A 22,085-nucleotide genomic window follows, 5' to 3' on the forward strand; every position below is an offset into this window, starting at 1 on the left:
CCCAAAATGGCACAAAAGATTTCGCTACGTCTCCCAGAACTTGTGCTGGAGTGTCACCATTTTCGTCCCACCGTGGATGAGCCTTTGAAACCTCTACAGTACTGGCTATGAATACCCTGGGTAACAGGATCCCCAAATAACAAGTTCCCTGCCAATCCCTGGGTAACCATGGAAATGCTACATTACCGCAAACAAAGTAGACAGGCTCGCCTACATACAAAGGTCTGTCTTCCCCAGTCAAATTCGCAACGTTGGCGCAACCTTTAAAATCACCCTTTGACTGAGTACCATTCCTCGGTATGCAGAAAGAAACCGAATCAGGGCTATGGTTAACAGTGTAAGAATGAGGCGTGGCATCCTTATTGCCTATAGGAGCCATTTTAAAAGAAATCAAAGATTGGAAAGGATGAGACAATCTATCAGAAGGCCTAATATAAGCAACATTGAGCTTACTCCTATTTGCAAAAAGCGAGCATCCCAATGGAGTCAAAACACGTTTTTCAAACTGATTCAAATAAGTCCCATCAAAGTTCTTTCAGATGCTATCGATCCAGCAACCAAAGAATAGCACTCTAAGAGAAGCATAACATGCAGTTGTCAAAGGTAAGGGATGAATATACCAACCTAGCCCCTTATCCCCATGTTGCGGTAAATACGAGCAAACCTAACAGTTGGACCTATTAAAGATGGCATGTGTAGCATTCATGATGAGTAATAGCGTATTATTGTGATATCTCTGTCTATGCTGTGAATCCCTAGGAGATAGAGTGTGCAGATGCACAAAAGGAGTAGAAACAGTAGGTACATTTTCAGTCGGTAACAAATTCTCGAGCGGATGTACTTCCTCTAGATACCAGAAGCCTAAAACAATGACTATTATAAAACCAATTATCATTATCAACAAACAGCAATACGTTCTCGGGGCCCATGTTGTAGACTGTACTTTTTCGCTGTTGGTCACACGTTCACTTATCAGTCCTGTACGAGCGGTAGCGGTGGCAGGCATTGTAATCTTCAAACAAACACGCCAATGTTTTTAGCTAGCGATCTCCAGGCCGAGCGTCGTCTCAGTCCTTCCACAAACCCTAGCCAACAGAATCCCTGTGTAGACAATAGATCGGGCCAAAAAAGGCAAGCCCTTTATGATTTTTCTCGATCGCATAGCCGAACCGTGCAGTAGGTCTATTTCTTGGGTCGCAGATCGTACCTTGTGCTTCCTGGTACTGAGTGATCTGAAAACAACGTGTCATCACTTCCCGTTGGAAGCAACGTATCAAAAACAAGAGAGGATGCAAGATCTGGAACAACAGCTTCCGGAGACAAAACTGTTGGAGAGCGTGGAGGCAAAATGGCTGTTTCCCCAGAACCCACGGGCTAAGGAAAAGTCTCCGACGCACTCTCGATGCTGTTTACTGCTTCGGATCGTTGGTTGCAGTACTGATGAGGGGTTCTGTTTCTTCTGTATCGTATGGCACTGGGTGTGGAATCTTCTTGGTGTGCGTTGCATGGATCCAATTTTTCCTGCCCGACACCCGCACTGCCATTCGCGTGACCAGCAGGACTTGAAAGGGGCCCCGCCACCGAGGTGCAAGACGATTGCTCAAATGCTTTTATGAGAACCCAGACACCGGGCCGTATGCTGTCACCGGGGCCCTCGTATCGTACAGGTAAAGCCTCTCGCACCTGGTGATAAATCAAATACAAGTTTTTAGTCAACTGGCTACAGCAATCTGAAAGAAGTACATTTTCCACATTTCCCAGTGAACGATTTTTCGGAAGGTTCCAGATATTAGCAGGCCTCCCCATAACCACCTCAAAGGGAGAGAGCCCAGTCTTAGTTTGAGGGGTCGTACGCATGGATAACAACACGATCGGTAAGACGTCCGGCCATTTTAGTTTGGTGCCGGCACACATCTTAGCGAGCTTGTGTTTGATGATGCCGTTGTGTCTTTTTACTAGTCCGGCACTCTGAGCGTATCAGGCCGTTCTGTAATCCAGCGCATATCTGCAGAATTACAGCAGCGATAAAATGTGGACCATTGTCCGACCAGATGACTCTTGGTAGCCCGAACCTAGGGAAATAATCTTTTAACATAGTCTTTGCAGTAGTCATGGCTGTAGCGTCTTTAACAGGAAAAGCCTCAACCCATTTGCTAAAAGCATAAATGACAACTAGCACGTATTTCAAGTTGTTACATCGTTCCATTTCAATAAAATCAAAGTGTATAACCTCAAAGGGGACAGAAGGTGGACCAAAACTTCCCCTAGGAGTTGGCGTTCCCTTTCCCACATTATGCTGTAAGCAGATCATGCAGTTTTGGACAAAACTTTCAGCTACCTTAGAGATTTTGTCATTTACCCATACTTTTTTCAGCATTTTTGTAATCTTGCGGGCACACATATGTGTAGGGCCATGAGCCATGACAACCATCATCATAATGTATGCGTCAGGAAGTAGCCATTTCCCTTCAACTCTGTCCACACAACACCCATCATCATCAAGTTTCCCCAAGCCCTCAGCCCACTTTTTAGACTCTTCCAATGTGGCATTGGCTTGGATATCCCTCACAGAATCGATACTCTCATCCATAGCACAGGCATTTGTGGCTTCCCTTGAAGTATATATGACTAAAGAGAGGTCAGTGGCAGTCTGTTTAGCTATCTGGTCATCAAAAGCATTCCCTTTCTCTATATTATCTACAATCTTTTGATGCGCTGCGCATTTTACAATAGCTAACTGAATAGGGAGTGCAAGTGCTGAGAGTAGCCGTACTATCAAGGAGCCATGCTGGATCTTTGTACCATGTGAAGTTAAGAACCCTCTTTCTGACCAAAGTCTCCCAAAGTTGTGAACCACCCCAAAGGCATACTGACTGTCAGTGTATATATTCACGGTAAGCCCTTCAGAAAGTTTGCAAGCTTGGCTCAATGCTATAATCTCTGCGGCCTGCGTGGAGTTATGCGTGATTATCTTGGTTTCCACGGCCGTGCTCAATGTAGTGATTGCATAAGCAGCTGTGAATGTACCATCCAGAAGTTTGAAGCAGGAGCCATCACAAAACAGCTCCCCTTGCGGATTGTTCAAAGGAGTATCTTTTAGATGAATTCTACCCTTTGTCTCTTGTTCGGTAGTGAAAAGACAGTCATGTGACTCTTCGTCACTGCAAGTAGTACCTTGCGGGAAAGGTAAGAGTTCAGCCGGATTAAAAACACAACACCTCTTAATTTGGATGTGTGGTGCAAACAAGATCAATTCATATCTTGTCAACTGTGCGGAAGTGAGGTGTTGCGTTTGAGTTCTGTTCAGTAGAACATCTACAGAGTGAGGTACCATCAGGGTTAAAGCATGGCCTAGGACCATTCCTTCATTCTGTTTTACAGACGCAGCAGCAGCGACAGCTCGTAAACATCTTGGCAAAGCGCATGCTACAGGATCAAGGGTGGAAGAAAAGTAACCGCATGACCTATTCTTCCCTCCATGCTCCTGTGTTAACACAGCCAAAGCACATCCATCACATTCATGTACAAACAACACAAAGGCCTTGTCATAATTTGGTGTGCCCAAAACTGGTGCTGAGCACAATGCAGTCTTGAGCAAATCAAATGCACGCTGGTGCTCCATGTTCCACGGCAATGGCGAAGAAATGCCCTTCTTCGTCAGAGCCAACATCGGCTTAATTGTTAACGAGAAATTGGGGATCAAGAAGCCATTCCTATCAAGGCTCTAACTTCCTTCTGTGTATTTGGGACAGACATGCTAGAAATGAGTTTTATCCGTTCAGGCGTCAACCTTCTTCCCTCCTTTGACAGGAGATAGCCTAAATAGGCAACCTCCTGACAACAATATTGACATTTCTTAAGCAAAGCTTTATGTCCATGTTTAGCCAGGTGAATAAGCAACAACACAGTGCCCTCTTTACAAGCGCTTTCTGAGTCGGCAGCTAAAAGCAAGTCATCAACATATTGAAGCAGTGTACAAGTAGTGGGCAACTCAAGGGTATCGAGTTGTTCTTTCAGAGCCCTACTGTAGATGCTAGGACTTTCCGTGTAACCCTGTGGTGCACGGGTAAATGTGAAAGAGCATCCCCCTAAGGTGAACCAAACAAATATCTACTGTCCTTGTGTATAGGAATACTAAAGAAAGCATTCTTTAGATCCACAACACTAAAATGAGTAGCTGAAGCTGGAATCATAGTCAGTATCGTCGTCACATAATGCACAATTGGAAATTGTGGAGCGACGATCTTATTGATGGCACGTAAATCAATTATGAAACGGAAAGGAATTGCATTATCGCCTTTTTTGTACACGGGCAAAATCGCACTATTGCATAAACTACCTGCAATTTCCTCAATCACCCCTCGATGTACAAAATCAGAGACGATGCATTTCAAAGCTTGCTCACCATCAGCTGAAATATTTTACTGCGGAATGTGCGGCAGCTTCACTCCATGTTTCAAAACAATCTTAACAGGCTCAATTTGCAAAACACCGACATCATTGTCAGCAACTGCCCATAAACACTCCGGAACATCACTAATTTCCGGCGGCAAAGGCCTAGTCAAGAATTGAGAGACAGAAAGTTGCTGTGGCGAAATCGTCAAACGCACTCCATCAGAGGAACAGTGAATTACCGCATTTAATTCCTTCAACAGATTCAAACCCAGCAAATTCTCTCCACAATTTGAAGTCCACAGGAATGGACAATGGTCTGTAAACAGAGAAATAGGCACCGGCGAAGAAACCGGACAGACAACTGGTGTGCCAGAAAACCCTACAGAAACATTGGTTTGCCCTGACAGTGGAATGTTTGGAACCCGAGAATGATCAATGGAACACTTTTGTGCCCCTGTATCTATCAAGAATAGGTGTTTCCTATTTCCCACTAACATTTCAACGGTGGAACTTTCCGATCAACGGGAATAGGCGTCGTTTCCAAACCCTGCTTCGGGCAATCCTAGCGAAACAAAATGTCATCGAAAGGAAGTTCTTCAGAGAGGTAAGCGGCAGAAGGATGATCGAATGTGTTTCTAGTATCCACACTTGGTGCCTGATTATCCTGCGAAAATGGTTGCTGTGAATCTTGTGAAAACTGACCTCTACCAGGGCCCCCTACACCCGGGCGACTTCTGGGTCTTCTACCCACCTCTGTCAGAGGATCGGGCATTGTGCACACCAATGACCTTCTTGCCTACAATAGGCACACTGGTTAATGTTTACAGGACCCATGGACACATTTCCTTGTGGAACATACTGACCTCTAGTTTTTGCATGACCCCCTCTAGGGCCTCTAACAATTTGCTGTAATAATACTTTTGTTTTCAAATCGCCTTTTCTCTTTTCGACTCTTTCTTTTTCATTATTGACACGATTCTCATAGTACTGAGCCATGTGCAGTACTTCTGATTGAGACTTGACTAATTTGCGACTGGATGTCTGGCAACAATCCACACACAAATTTGTCTACAAATAATATTTTCCCAGACTCTGTGCTTAAATCTTGTCCACTGAAATCCGAGAATACTTGTTCGAACCGATTAAAGAACTCGGTAGCCCCCTCAGACTTCCCTTGGACACAGGCGGTAAGCTTGTCCCAAATAATTCTCTTTTCGGGAATCATAGTTTTCAATTTTGCAACTATTCTGTCAGGCAAAGTTAGTATCACCTGAGGCCATCTTTCGCCAGCTGGCCTTTCTCCATTGAGTCTAATTATGTTAGCCCATGTATCTTCTAAACCTGGTACATCATCTATAGTGCTAACCTGTTTCCACAAATCTACGGGCAGGAGTACGGGAAATAACAAATCAATATCACTTAAAGTGAATATTGAGGATTGCAAAACAGACTCTATTTCCTTATAGAACCCTGTCGGATTTTTCCTAATGTCGGGAATAGATTGTCTAATGGTGTTCACTTCCTGTCTTGAAAACGGGACATCAATGAACTGAGACACATAATGTGCAGGTTTTTCCACAGCAGCTGTACCTGCTACAGCATCAGCGGGAATCTCAACTTTTGGGACAAGTGTCGGAGGAACCACTCTCATAGGCAACTGAGAGGTAGGCAACTCCGAACGCGTACTAAGCAACAGAGCCAAATTGAGCGCTAAAGCAGCCGAAGAAGTGTCAAATGAAAAAGCTCTCTTGTAAATACTTAATAACTCTGCGGGACAACTAATCTTTCTTTTTACACACTCATCCTGTAGGTATTCTACGATTACCTGTATCACTTTCCTCTGCATTTCTGGTGTATACTGACTATACGTGTCATATACTTCAACTGGAGTTATTGACGAGTCTGAGATCCATCTAATTGCATCCTTCATAAAAATTTGCATTTCCTCAGATATCAATTTGCGACAAGGAAAGAACCGTTTCTGCACATAGATACTATCTTCATCTTCATCCTCCTTTTGTAATCTTTCCAACTCCTTTCCATACTCAAATACCCTCTCAACATGTTCTTGTATTTTCTCCACAGTGTCTCTAGAGAACTCTAAGGTGTTCAGATCCCTCAGCCCTTGTGGGAGATCTGTATTGTTTAATCTGTCCCACACAAATGGGTCCCTAATCCTTCAATGAAAACATTTTTCTCAGGAAAATTGTCCATATTAGGAAGTGTGGCAAAAACATTAGCTTGATCACCCCTCCCATCCAATGCTTAGCCCATGCAATCAATCCACATTTCTTCTCCGGAGGTACAGTATTGCGAGTAACAACCCTCGATCCCACTCCTTGATCTACTACAAGTGGTGCAGGACCACTTGGAAGGGGGAGAGTAGGCATGTTCAACAGATATGTTATCACTGGTACAACACGAAAGAGCGGAGGAGCAGGTGGAGGAGCATGCGGAGGGGCAGCAACAAAAGGAGGACCAATGACTGGAGGAAGAGGAACGATAGGTGCAGGAGGAGGAATAACAGCAGGAAGAGGCAAAGCATCAGGAAGAGGAACATACGGAGGTGGCGCAGTGGCACCAGGCCTTCGTTCATTTAACAATTTATCGATAAGTTCATCGGAAACATGAAAGTCTTTAGAGGGATAGATTTTCTGGATACCAAGTGAGAAAGCCCTATCCATATTCCTAGCCGACTCAGACTGTTTATCTTGGTCATATAACAACGCTTTTTCGGTGTTTGTCTTATGACGACGCACATGTTTTTCTCTACTCTTAAGCTGCTGTAAAGCTTCTTTCTTCCAATTCTGTAATACGTTCAATGCTTCAGGTCTAGCCTTTTTCTTTAATAATATAGATTCTAAGTATTCAATACGAGGAATGTCCAAAACTACCATTGATTGGCCACTGAAGTTCGGAAGCATGTCTAGTTGGTCTGTGCCAAATATCATTAAACACTATACTACCAATGCCATGCTTACAGTACATAGTACAAGCCGGCGACCCCTCCTCTGGTGCCGGACGGCTAAATTCCAAAGATTGTCTGTCACTGCGGAATAATGCCCTAAAGCAGGCAGACAATTTCCCACGCATGCCAGAATACTGGTGTTACCTGGTCAATAATTGTACTTGCAAGTGCAATGCTCCAAAACAGATTATCAGGATACTTAAGAATTGGGTCTCGACTCACCTGATCAAGCCTAAGGAGGTCCGATCGGATTTCAAAGTTTTTCTAACGAATGTTACCTCGTGTTTGGTCATTTCGGCAAATCTGCCCGCTTCGATATATGGACCCTCGTCAAGATGCATACTCGGACTGCATGCTCACCGTCCAGAGATCGGGCCATGCAGCGCTGTTGAGGTGTCGCGTCTCATTCAGAAAGGGGCCCCTTTTCTTTACATTTTTCGATCCCGGTCCGATAGCAGCGTCAACCTTCAATGAGCTGGCATCAATCTTGAGGGTCCCTATTCGGGCGCTATCTGTGAAAGCAAATGAAAATATCGAGGCTGAGTACCTTCAAAAGAAATACACCAACCACAGGTTATAAAGATACACAGATCTTTATTCAAAGTAACTGAACAGTTTTCAAAGAAACAGAGTATTGGATAGCTATCAGGCCCTCAGTTCACCACAGCAAATACCAGCACATTCGGTGTGGGAAGTGAGTGGGACTGTACATCAGAATAGTCGTGCCTTTTATTCAGTATGTTATCTGATGTTCAACCCACTTGCAGGTTAATCATTTCTATGGACTAGAGGTTCATGCCGAGTTTGTGCCCTAATTTATACAGCTATACATTTAGGGGTTATCATTAACATATTCGCAAACAAGTTATAATAGCAACAGTGTGTCTTTGGATTTCGCATTGATCTTTCACGTATATCTTAAACAATATAGTCAAACAAGTGTTCACATTGGATGCTCGAACAGTATTGTGCACAATATACGTTCATGGATTAGTCTCGTTGGTACAGGTAATCCTTTATACACAGGTCAACGAAGGACAAGGTCTCAGTACATGACCCTAACATTTGGCCTGCAGGCAGTTTACATATTAGCTTGTACACAGAGGTCAAGACGGCCATGTTAAATTCAGAATGACACTGTCCATCATTTTAGGACACAGGGTGACTTTAGAGAGAGAGAGTCTAAAATGGCGGATGAACCTAAAATGGCGGCTTACACAGATCTAAGGTCAGGACCTTGCAACGCGGATTCCTTCGCAGAGAGACTTGGCCTAGGCCAATATATATATACACGATCGAGAGGGTATAATATGATTTCCTGTTCGACACCCTGATAGATGTTTAGGGGAGATATCTTGCTTCCCCCCGGAAGTCCTGGCCTTCCTTCACTGGTTCACTGGTGGAAGATGTAAAGCAGACTCTGCCTTCAGCCAAGGTCCAATGAAGAATTCCTTATTCTGCTTCTGTGGAAGCCTTTAGATGATCTGCCAAAAAGGGGCACAGCCCTCTTTTAAAGGCAAATGGACCACAGGGATTGGTGTAGGCTAAGTCTACCTTAATGAACCAATCCTGGGTCCCCACTAACAATCCCCTGTCTGCTTGAAGACATAACCAGAGTGCTTTGCAATAGAAAAGGTAAAAGGGTGATAACATATGATACAAAGTCCCACCCATCTTCCAGTCTGTTGTGGGTTTAAGGGTCCCTCTGGTTAATCAAGCTCTTTGTGGTTCCCGATTAAAGGGGCAGGTCCCCCTTGAAGCTGCGTCGAGACCACACTCTCTGGCTCCATCAAGCCACATACTCATACCTTCTGAATGGGGTCTTCCTGCGGGGATGACTACTGTAAACACACAGTCCCAGACATGACATTTCACTTTCAATTGATACTGAGGGTGGGGGCGGCATCAGGTTGACACAGTGCATATGAAAGGGTGTTGGGGTTTTTTTTGTTAGCCTCTGCAGCTAGGCCCCATGTGGGTCTGTTTGAATTAATCTCTGATTAGTGTGTGAATGCTGCCACCAGCTACACCGCTATACAAAAGGACCAGGCGGCTCCATGGAGCCTTTGTTAGTTAATCAGGCTGGCCATGGCAGGGGGAAGGTTTAGCCCTCCCCCTTCTGAGATGACATGGTGTACTCCTGCCTGTCATAGCCTAACTAAAAATGACAGAGGGACTTTGCCTATAGGCTATGTCCACCCAGAGTACAAAGGTCTATGCGTATGTCGTGCAGTGAGCATAGGAATATGTGTGCGGACTAGCCCTCAGATTTTCTGGAGGCTGATCTGCCATCATTGAATTTCATTTAACATTTAAAAACAAGCCCAGGCGAGCGCACACCCACCGTGCAGATAGTTGAATTCCTCAGATGCCCCTCAGCCTCAACATGTGAACCACCACCGTACTGAGGGTCTGGTTCATCATCAAGGCAAAAGTACTGACTGAGGCCATCTGCACTTCCATGCTGGGAGCCTGGCTGTTGCTGAATGTCCATATCTAATCTCTGTAGGGATATGGCCCAACGCAAAAGCTTAGGGTTCTTTCCTTGCATGGCCATTAACCTTTGAAGAAGCCGGTGGTCTGCCGGGATCGTAAAGTGCAACCCAAAGATGCAGGGTTTCAGCTTCTTTATGGCCCAAATGACTGCGTAAGCCTCTTTTTCAACGATGGCCCATTTCCTTTCCCTTTTTGTCAATTGCCTGCCAATGTAGGTGACAGTTTGCTCTACCCCTTGAGAGTTCAGCTGAGCTAACATGGCTCCAATACCAAAATCACAAGCGTCTGTCTGGATAATGAACTCTTGACCATAGTCTGGCACTTTCAGAACTGGGGACCTGCACAATCCATCCTTTAAATCCTGAAAGGAGGTTTGACAGGCAGGAGTCCACGTTACCTTCTTCGGCATTTTCTTGGAAGTTACATCATTCAAGGGCATGGCAATGGTCCCATACCTCTTGATGAATGACCAGTAGTACCCGGTGAGACCTAGAAAGGCTCTCCCCTGCGTCTGTGTGGTGGGGATGTCCCAATACTTCACAGCCTGTACCTTCGCTTAGAGAGGTTGTTTATGACCTCCACTGAACAGGCGGCCTAGGCAAGTCACTGTGCCGTGAGCAATCTGGCACTTCAAGGCCTTGATTGTGAGACCTGCATTCTGCAGCGTCTGATGCACTAGTTTCAGGTGGGATAAGTGATCCTCCCAAGGATGGCTGTACACAACAATGTCTTCTAAATAGGCAACACTGACATTTTCCAGATCAGACAAAACCTGGCTAACCATCCACTGAAAAATGGCAGGTACATTCTTCAATCTGAAGGGCATCACAGTGAACTGATTATGTCCTTCTGGAGTTGAGAATGCTGACCTCTCTCTCGCTCCAACTTTCAGGCCTACCTGCCAGTACCCTGCCGTGAGGTCAAAGGTACTTATGTTCTTGGCAGCGCCAAGCTTGTCAATGAGCCCATCTGCCTGAGGAATGGGGTGAGCACCTGTCTTTGGGACAGAATTGTGCCCCTGTAGTCCACACAAAAGCAAATTTCAGTCATCCGACCAATGGTATTTTTAGGGACCAGTACCACTGGGCAAGTCCACGGGCTGTGGGATGGATCTATGACTCCTAGGGACAACATCTTGGAAACATTTTTGTTGATAGTGTCCCTGACCTTATCGGACATCCAGCGAGGCCTACTCTATCCTGGCTTGCTGTCTTTGGTATCCACATCATAGGTGCACCAATCTTCACGACCTGAAGTCAGTGAAAACAGACCAGCTAACCGTCCCAGTAACCAGCGATGGTCTGTCAGTTGCTGTTCTGACAGGTCAGTTTTAAGGTTGACACCTTCAACTGTCCCATCTGTGTCTTCAGTGTGGAGTATGTCTGGGAAGGGATTGGTCTCCTCTTCAGTCTCTCCTTCAGTCGCTAATGCCATGATCACGCCATCCCAGCTACAACAGGGTTTTAGCTGGTTAACGTGAAAGACCCTGCACATCTGTTTAGGACCTTTCAAGTCCATGAGATAATTCACCTTGCTGACATTTTCTCACACACAGCAAGGCCCAGTCCACCAGGGTGGGACTTGGCCATAAAATGGTCTTGGGAACCAATGAAAAAGTGGCCCACAGTTGCAAATGACTATTCACTCCTTTTGTGACAATGTTTGAATAGTACCCAAAGGGGAGCTTTTAAATAAAATGTGATGTAAATTGTGCATTTTAAAGAATATTTATTCAGCAACACTGGTCAAAACTACTAACTGCATAATGAAGTAGCTCATCAAACTGGCCCACATTGGCCAAAAAGTGGCCCACTTTGACGCAAAATCCGGGCCACACAAGCATTTTGTGTTTTTGGTTCGGCCACAGGCCTATTGCCCTATAGGCCAGTCCGAGCCTGCAGTCCACTTGTCATGAAGGGCACTGGGTTTGACGGGCTCCATAATCCACACCCACTGGCCTGGACAATAGATTGTCACTGTGGCCTTCTGGTCGTGCCATTGCTTCTTCAGCTCCTGACTGGCCTTTAGGTTTTTCGTCGACTGTTCCGTGTACTTTGCCATTCTAGACTGAAGGCCAAATGCATAGTCCACGACATCTCATGTAGGGCATGAGGCGTTGTCCTCCCATCCCTTTTGTCACTAGACTGAGGGGACCTCATACAGGGTGTCCGAACATAAGTTCAAAGGGGCTAAACCTTACTCTGTTCTGTGGCACCTCCCTGTAGGTGAACAGAAGGCATGGCAGGAGAATATCCCATTTTCTGCTCAAGTGCTCTTGCAAGCCACCTTGCAAGCCACCTATCATGCCTTTCGGGGTCTTCTTGAAACATTCAACAAGCCCATTTCTTTGTGGATGGAAGGATGTAGAGAACCATTACCACAGTGATAATTACAGGCATATTGAGTAATTATCGTTACAAGCATCTGCAGACAAGAATTAACTGGCCCTGAGGAAGGATATGATAATCCGAAATGCATAGGCAATGCCTATCAACTTGTTTAGATGCATCTGCAGAAGAGCGATTGCTAAATGCAAAAATATTAATACTTCAGAAAATAAATTAATTTTACATCAATTCTACAAACCTCATTATTAATCCTAAGTACTTTCTCGAATAGCTAACTAAGAGAATATACACCACAATTAAGTGGTAGTTGGGAGTGCAGCCAACACCGCTGGCCTCACGGCCAAGGTCTTGTTTGTTCTTCAATTCAGAGTGCCATTTCACAGAGGCACCTTATTAGTGGGTTTGCACCCCATGCAGTATTATTAAATATTTTGTTAAACAACCCCAAATACATATTAAATTAGGTTTTGCACGCTCACCTCTCCTGAAAACACTTCTCATGCTGTCCTTCTCGTCATCTTCCACTACCCCTCCCGGAAGGTCTTCTTCATTTGGGTACACAGGGTCTAACCCATCCGCTGGGGTCTTCCCCCAACTGCCCCCACTTCTATCCAAGCTTGAAGGCTGGTCAGCAACTCAGGTTTATTAGGTTCCATGTGATAATATTGCAGCAAAAATATCGCCATACAAATATTTCGCCATATTTTTGTGGCGATATTACCCCATGGAACCTGCGGGGGACACCCCTGCAACCCCCATATATTTGAAAAAGGAGCGGGGGATACCCCCGCAACCCCCCCATCCACTTACCCCATAAATTATCCCCACCAAAAATATTGCCTATGGCCATTCCCGATGACCATATGTACGGCGATATTTTTGGTGGGGATAATAAAACCTGATACCGTTTATTAACCTTAGTGCTGTTGGGAAGTCCCCTCTCTTGACATAGGACATGCAGTACATCCTTGCTCATGGCTTTCACTGTCTCTATGTCACCATCCATGATTATTTAACAATACCCAGCAGTGTCTAAACATTGCCTGCAGCAGTACTTTTGTCATTGGGTGACTAAGCTGTGCGCAAGGCTCCAACTCGATCCGAACTCCTGCCACCAATGTGACAAATGAACTTCCGGGGCACCAGTGGTCCAGGGATGAATATTGGTTTCTAAACCATCAATCAGCTCCACACCTCTAGTGCACCAGAAGGGATCCGAACAGATTGGAAATACAAGCACTTTATAATCCTCCTAAGTCCTTGTCCAATTTTGGTAACGTGGACGGAACAGCAAGCTAATCTTGGAAAGGACGTGGATCATGGTTAGATGCAACATAGCGAAAATGCAATTATTACCCAATGATAACTGTCCAAATATCTGGTTATTATCACAACAAACGGTTCTAGCACACAAAAAAATACAACCCACCCTGTAAAGGAATGCAGAGGACAGACAGTTTCAAAGAAGTTAAAGGGATGCACTCTGGATACTGACAGGAGGGTAGTCGGTATAGTAAATAATCTCAATAGTTCAAGGATACGTGGTTTCAACACAAAGGGAGCAATGGGTTGTAAAATGTCACTAGGAGCCTTCGGAGAAGGACCAGGGGGAGAGAACCACAACGTACCTTGTGCTGTAGGAGTTCTTGGTGCTCGACAGGGTCGAGTCAGTTTCAAGGCGCTTTGCAGCTTCTGCGACAGAGTTCAAGCTGCGGGTCTCGGGTGTCAGGCAGTTCGGTGAGCGAAGCTGGATGGACAGCTGCAGGCTGGCCTACACGCGACTCGAGGAATCGGTGTCTCAGTGCTGGTCTGGGGTTCTGAAGCACTGGTCGAAGCGTCTCAAATGGCTTTTGTGACTGCGGTGGAACAACCATCAGTGGTGCAGTTGGTTGCAGCTCGAGGGGCTCGGCTCACTCGAAATAATTTCCTTTAAGACAGATGTCTGTAGATACTTGTCGATGCACTCCTAGCTTCTTCGCTGGGCTTGTGTTGTCCTTTTAAGGCGGATGGCCCAAAGCTGAGGAGAGTGTTGCAGGCAGTTGCCTTGTCCTTGGTTTGGTTCAGAGACACTCTGGCACTTCCCACCTAGGAAGCTTACTGCAGAGCCTAGCAGAGCACGCTATGTGCTGCCTGTGTACTGGTGCTGGAGCTGCTGGAGGGTCCTCTGGATTCGATATCTCCCACTGTTGCCTGGGAAATGTTTAGGGGAGTGATTCTGCTTCCCTCTTGAAGGTCCTGGCCTTCCTTTACTGGCGGAGGATGTAAGGCAGTATGTGTCATGATGCCTACCTCCAAGGAGCCAGGTCCGACCCAGCGACTCCAGAGGCAGGCATCATTTCCCCCAGGAGAGTGCCAGCGGGCCCAAGCTGGGGCCCTTTGGACGCAGTCCTGGCGCCTTAGGCGCCAGGCTCATGTTGGACTTCTGTCCTGGCGCCTTAGGCGCCAGGCTCATAAAGCTAGACATGTGTTCAAGTGTTTTCATGTGCACTTACCTGATGCAGACCATACTGCCACATCCAGGCCCTCTTGAGGCCTGAATGGAACTACTTTACCTGTGGGACTACTTTCCACCCGGGTGTGGTCGGGGAAGGATACATACCTGATCGGAGGAAGGATACACACTTGGGACTTTTTACCAAAGCTATTTAAACCACACCCGATCAGCAACTCACGCTTCGCGTTGTTCTGCTCCTCGCAGCTGGACGCTCACCGTGTCAGCTCCTGCATCTGGACTTCAGCCACGCCTGTCAGCATCCTGGGTCACCTGCAAAGGGAGACAAGAGACCTTACCAGCTAAATCTGCACCACGGAGACATCACCGACGATCCTGAAAGGGAAGACATTATTTTTAAAAGCATTTTGTTACGATCGCTGCAGCGCTGCATTTCACTCACCTTTCCTGGGTTCCTCCATCTTCAGCAGCGATCATCCGGATACACAGCCACTTCCCAGAGCCTAGAGAAAAAGACAAGAATAAGAGGTGAGAGAAGGAAGGGAATAAGACTTACCTCATTTCATTTCGGGTCTTGCCGCTTCCAGGCATTTTCCGGACCCCGGCCCCTATGGGGAAAAAAGACAAAGACATTGAATGAGCGTATGCAAAGTCAGTTCCCGAGCGCTCATCCAGAACTAACCTGCCATTTACTGGAACTGGAACTGCACGTTTCACTTCGGGTCGGTGCCATATCGCCGGCATTCTGAACCCCGGCCCCTAAGGGGAAAAAAGACATAAACATTAACGCTTGCTGCAAAAAGACAATGAACATAATTATTAAGCTTGGACTTTTGAACTTGCAACAGAACTTTTACAGAGCCTTACCTGAATAGTCAAGCTTACCTGAACTCCCATCAATCCTCAATCCAGTGAAGTAACTGGGTTTCAACGCGCCCCTGCATCAAAAGCAGGATGGAGAACTCATCCTTCCTGACCCTAAGGTGAGACTTCACGGGGAATCGTGGAAGGGTATCGTGGAGGGTTGGAAGAGAGTGGGAGGCTTGATCATAACTCAGTCAGTAGGTAATACTCCCTTTTCACGCACAGGGGAATATTCCTGCGAGCCGGAGAAGCCAGAGTAGAGGGCCCTTCCTGTCCATCTTCAGAGTCCTGCGCTTCACCATTGAAGAAGCATCAGCACTCGAAGCCAGACCTGCACCTCCGTGGGAATCAGGTGAGCGTTACAGAACGCGAATCATACCCCCAATTTCCCACCCGGGCGCTATGGAGACTTCCGAGACTGACCAACTGGCCCAGCTTTTGGGGGAATTACGGGCAGAGGTGCACTGAGCCCGCCAGGAGACTAACGCTCTCAAAAGAGAACTGATCTTATCCAAGGAAAGAACAGATGACCTAGCCAAAAGGTTATTACAGGCCCAGGCAGGGCACACTCCTTTACCTAATTCCGGAGACATTTCCACATAAATGGGTTTGAGTAACCCGGTACAAATTAATCTACCTGGACACATGCTTTTGGCCCCACCTGAACGTTTTGCGGGGGATCCCAAGAAATATGCCGTCTTTATGAACCAATGTCGTTTACACTTTCTATGCAGACCCGGAGCCTTCCCTAATGACCAGACCAAGGTAGCCTTTATACTATCTTACCTCAGTGGCAGTGCTGCCGATTGGTCTATTCCATTGGTAAATCAGGATGATCCCATTCTCCCGAATTTTCAGGGCTTCCAGGCCAGCATGGAAAGGTTGTTCGCTCGACAATCTCAAGGACAGGCCCTTGATAACGAGCTGCTATCCTTACGACAAGGTCTTCTGTCCTACATAGCCACCTTTAACAGACTGGTTGTGGAAACTGGATGGCCAGAAAGCAAAAGGATCACATTGTTTCATCGAGGTCTGCGCGGAGAGCTTAAGGATGTTCTAGCTCAGATAGTAAACCCACCCCAGGTCTGCGCAGACTACATTGACTTGGTGGTTCAACTTGATCACAGACTTCAAAATAGAAAAGCAGATCGGTTCAAGTATGAAAACCGAGCACCGATCAAAACCCATGCTAACTCCAAGAGTACCGACGTATCTGAACCTATGCAAATCGGTGGGGTTAAAGGACCATTAACGCAGAAAGAACGAGAGAGAAGGCGGAAAATGCAACTTTGTCTGTATTGCGGGACTTTCGGTCACTTTCTTCGAAATTGTCCAGTTAAACCACTTAAGAAGGTGGTTGGAGCTACTGATAACGAATTAGTGACACCTGATTCGGGAAACGACCTAGCCTGGCAAGCGTAGGGGTCCGCTTGCCGAGCTTGAAAACTAACTCTTTGACCTCGCATTTTGTCATGCCAATGGTGCTCGTGGACCCAAAACAGCCTCAGCAGTTGCATGCTATAAAAGCATACATCGACAGTGGAGCTATTGGAAATTACATAGACCGTGAATTGGCTTTCAGGATTAAGCTTCCCCCCCGCCCGAAAGTAACCCAAGATGTCATTACTACAGTAGATGGAACCGAAATAGCCTCAGGGCCTGTAACGCATTCCACTGTTGAAGTGACACTGGTGGGTCAGGATGGACATCGGGAAGCAATCGTGTTTGATGTGATCAAGGCCCCACAATTTCAAGTAATTCTTGGAATTCCTTGGTTAGAAACACATAATCCCAGAATCGACTGGCGAGCAAAGAAGATAAGTTTTCCTGATTGTGAACCAACTTGTTATCTAACAAATCCAGCTATGGGTCTAGCCTCAGCAACTTCCACCCCTGTACAGCTACCGTCAGAATACCAAGAATTCCAAGACGTTTTTCAGAAAGAACAGGCTAACACGTTACCTCCCCATCGGTCTTATGATTGCCAAAACGATCTGGTACCCAATGCTCAACTACCTTCTAGTTGGATTTATGCTCTTACGGAACCTGAGAACCTGCATTTGCGTCAGTATTTAGATCAGTACCTAGCCAATGGCTTTATTCGCCCGTCCAAGTCTCCTGTCTCTTCAGCTCTGTTCTTCGTGCCGAAAAAAGAAGGCGACCTTAGAACGTGTATAGACTATCGCGCCCTAAATCAAATAACGATTAAGAATCGTTATCCTCTGCCCTTGATCCCTGAGCTTATCGACCAGGTGAAAGACACTTGTGTGTACACCAAGTTAGATCTCCGAGGAGCTTATCACCTGGTGCACATAAAAGAAGGTGACGAATGGAAGACTGCATTCCGCACCAAGTTTGGGCTCTTCGAATATCAGGTGATGCCCTTCGGTTTGTGCAATGCACCTGCCGCCTTTCAGTACTTTATGAATGATGTTCTTCGGGAACTTATCGATGTCTGTGTCATTGTTTACACAATTTTTGGGGGGGCCTTTTTGGAGTGCTAATTTAGGCGCCCAATTAATATATTAGGCTTCCAGTGCAGCTGCAGCAGCTAGTAGCACTGACGTTCTGCTGGCAGCTATGTCTGCCATTAATCAGCAGGGTACACACCGATCTCGGCTATATGCTGAGAATGATGCTTATTTCCTGCATGTTCACTCTAGCTGCCAAATATACATTATATTGGTCGCAACTCTTTAGCATTTGCTACTGTAGCGGCTACATTGTCTTTATTATTAATTTTAGCACTGCTTTTTATTAGTTTTCTTAGCATTGAAGCAATCTGTTTAACATCATGGGGCGAGCGATGTATTCCATGTTGGAGGACTATTTGTCTCGTAACCCTCTATATTGACTGCTCACACAGCCTCTTTATTTATCCAATTATTTACGTTACCACAGCTACCTGCGCACGAACTATAACGCGGTGAACAACACTAGACTCCAGTAGGACAGATCTTTTCAGATGCCTTATTGTGACTGGTCGACCGTGACACAATTGTGCGATTGAACTCCTATGCTTGTGATCCGTTCCCAGTTTAGGTGAGCTCTAATGTTTGGTTTTGCGTTTACCTTTTTTTATTGTCACATTAGGAAGGACTGCCGTATGGCGTGCACCCTTGGTTGTTGGTTTTTTGGAGTGGATATCAGTTACTGATGATCCCTCCTGTATTATAATATGTTCCTGTCTCTCCTTTTTGTTTTTCTGCAGTTCTACTTGACTGAGAACTTGCCCTACAGGTCCATACACATTTCCCAGGATGTATATTCGGGAACAAGTGGCCAGTTTCAAAGTTGAGATATTGGTAAATTTGATAATTTAGTTATTTAACCATGTCTTCTCCCATTATTTAGTAAGGAGGTGTTTTTCCGGACAGTGCTCTATGGGGGCGGGGAGGGGGTAATCCTGTTCGTCAATCACAGATCAGTATGTTTTAATCATTATGCCCTCTGTTTTCTTGATTTGATTTAGTTTTGCAGGTCGATACACAATGTATCCTCGGTGTTGTTTTGTTTATGTATTTACTGTTTTTTATTTGTTTTTCCCTCTTTTTTGTCTGGTTCTTTTAGGTAAAATTATGGATTCAGTTTGCATAATTCTGTATTCCTGTGTGTATTATTGCCTTATTGCTACATTAAAACCTTTAAGTGGCAAATATTCCAACGGGAGTGCGCCGTCCTGAAGAAGATGGGCATCAACCGTGAAACAGCCTAGATGCTCCGCACCATCGAAACTACTTCCTGTGTATATGTCAGACCTAGTGTATATAGTAGGTCATGACAGTACAGTAGTCGACGTATGGCACCCCTTTTTCTAATTAGGAACTACTATTGCCTTGTCCATATATTTTTGGGGTTTTCTCTACATTGTTAAATGCGGCCATAGCCTCTGACCACCAGCCGGGTGACCCTCTTCAGCCGACTTGAGGTTCAGACAGCTTGGCAACATGAAGTTAATACTGACTGAATTTTCAGTCTGGTTTTATATTGGCACTTTGTTTCACTATGCACTTTATTCTACAACAATATGCTGCTATTTAGAGATGAGCTCGTAACAAAATTTAAAATTTAATATGTATGTTTTAAACAAATGGAATTTAAATAAAATATTCATGTTTTTCAATTATTGTTTGGTTTATATGGCCTGATCTGTGATTCCGAATTTCGGGGGCCCCCTCTCTCCCCAACCCATTGCCGGTCACCACTTTAACTTGAATTTTGTTTCCGCTGACACACTCTCTGTTCACTACAATTGTTTACATTGACGACATCCTGGTGTACTCTTCTTCAGAATCTGATCACAGAAAACATGTTAGGGCAGTTCTTGAGAAACTGCGCCAGCACAGATTATTTGTAAAACTCGAAAAATGCGTTTTTCATACCACAGAAGTTGAGTTCCTCGGATTCATCCTGACACCTCAGGGAGTCCGAATGGACTCGCGAAAGGTGGACGCCATCCTCAAATGGCCATCTCCAAGCTCGGTGAAGGGAGTTCAGAGCATGCTCGGCTTTGCCAATTTCTATCGAAGATTCATCCCGGAATTTTCCCGAACAGTCCAACCCATCACCGCTCTCCTAAAGAAAAACAAATGCTTCGAATGGACTCTTGAGGCCGAACAAGCCTTCCAGGACCTGAAAACCAAATTCACCTCTGCACCTGTATTGAAGCACCCGCACCCAGATCTCCCGTACATAGTGGAAACCGATGCATCCAGTTCGGCCATGGGAGCTGTCCTGTCGCAAAGAGACCCAAAAACTAACCAACTACACCCAGTGGCCTTTTGGTCCAGAAAATTTTCTCCTCCTGAAATCAACTACGCAATCACCGGTAAAGAGTTACTGGCCATCAAATCTGCTTTCAAGGCTTGGCGTCACTACCTTCTCGGGGCAAGACACACCATCACCGTAATTACGGACCACAGAAACTTACAGTATTTAAAAACGGCCAAAGCTCAATCTTCACGACAACTCCGATGGGCTCTATTCTTCGCGGAATTTGGTTTTATAATTACCTATCGCCCTGGCTGCAAGAATGGAAAAGCGGACGCCTTATCCCGGATTGGCATGGAAGAACCTAATTCGCGCTTAGAACCTGTGCCCACCATACCTGAGCAAAGAATCTTAGGCTTAACTTCATTGCAAACTATTGAGGATATCCAAACACAAGTAAAACAACTTCTAGACTCTTCAACCATCCTGGAATGGAGTCAAAAGGGTCCTCATTACACCGTTAAGGATGACTTACCCTACTTCCAGGAGCGGTTGTTTCTGCCAAGTAAAGAATTGCAAGAACTTGTTATTGCCCATCATCATGAATCTTTAATGGAAGGACACCCTGGTATCGCTAAAACGGAGGAAAAAATCAAACGCCACTTCTGGTGGCCTTCTTGGAGAAAAGACATAAAGTCTTTTGTACTGTCTTGTGGAATTTGCGCCCAAAACAAGGCTCAAAAGAAAAGGCCAGCCGGCCTACTTCAACCCTTGGATATTCCACCGGCGCCATGGCACACCCTGTCAATGGACTTTATAACAGATCTGCCTCCTTGTGCTGGTTACAACACAATCCTTGTAATTGTGCACCTATTCTCCAAAATGGCCCACTTTATCCCTTTAAAGGGTTTGCCTTCAGCTTCCACCTTGGCCAAGGAATTCCTGGAGAATATAGTTCGCATACATGGTTTCCCTTCCATATTAGTCTCGGATTGTGGAAGTCAATTTATCTCACATTTTTGGAAGAAGTGTTGCCAACTAGCACAAATAGATGTGCGGTTATCCACCAGCCACCACCCCCAGACCGTCGGACAAACCGAGAGAACCAATCAGACTCTCGAGCAATATCTTGGGTGCATGTTACACCAATCCGAGTTAAATTGGAAAGACATCCTTTGGATCGCAGAATATGCATACAACAATTCAGTGCATTCAGGAACCGGACAAACCCCCTTTTATACTTTGTATGGTCACCATCCTCGGACCTCTGACCTAGATACTCCTCTGACCCTGGAAATGCCCCCAGTAAATCATCTGCATTCCACAATAACCCGAGCCTTCAAAGAAGCTGCAACTCATTTACAGCAAGCCAAGAAAAAGTATAAAGAAAACACTGATTTGCACCGAAGTAAAACTCCTCCTTACCAAGTAGGAGACCAGGTATGGCTAGCAACTAAACATTTACCCCTCAAGGGCCCGGGAACCTTCAATCCCAGATTCATAGGACCTTATCCCATAAAAGCTATAATCAACCCAGTGGCCTTTAAACTGGATCTACCGTCCAACATGCGTTTTCATCCAGTTTTTCCTGCATCACTTTTGAAGCCAGTACAACCAGAAACCCGATTGTCCAAGCCTCCAGATCCAGTTCAAATTGAAGGGGAATTAGAATTCGAAGTTAAAGACATTTTAGACTCCAAGGTGGTAAAGTCGAAACTCTTCTATCTTGTTGACTGGAAGGGATATGGACCTCAAGAGAGATCGTGGGAGCCTAGTAACCATGTCCACGCACCTCGATTAGTACAAAGGTTTCACCGGAGATTTCCGAACAAGCCCAAACCCCCGGAGGGAA

General features: G+C 45.5%; 1 protein-coding gene and 1 long non-coding RNA gene across 5 annotated transcripts in view; both read left to right on the forward strand.

Annotated features, from left to right (window-relative positions):
- Positions 1–22,085, forward strand: part of CACNB4 (calcium voltage-gated channel auxiliary subunit beta 4) — a 1,461,524-nt gene that overhangs the window by 432,926 nt on the left and 1,006,513 nt on the right. The window lies entirely within an intron of this gene.
- On the forward strand, positions 18,450–19,649 carry LOC138489783 (uncharacterized). Its single transcript, XR_011274899.1, has 3 exons — positions 18,450–18,565; positions 18,735–18,828; positions 19,094–19,649. It is a non-coding gene; the product is annotated as an uncharacterized lncRNA (long non-coding RNA).

This window comes from Ambystoma mexicanum, chromosome 9 (assembly GCF_040938575.1).
Source record: "Ambystoma mexicanum isolate Mex_15411 chromosome 9, UKY_AmexF1_1, whole genome shotgun sequence".
Taxonomy (NCBI): domain Eukaryota; kingdom Metazoa; phylum Chordata; class Amphibia; order Caudata; family Ambystomatidae; genus Ambystoma; species Ambystoma mexicanum.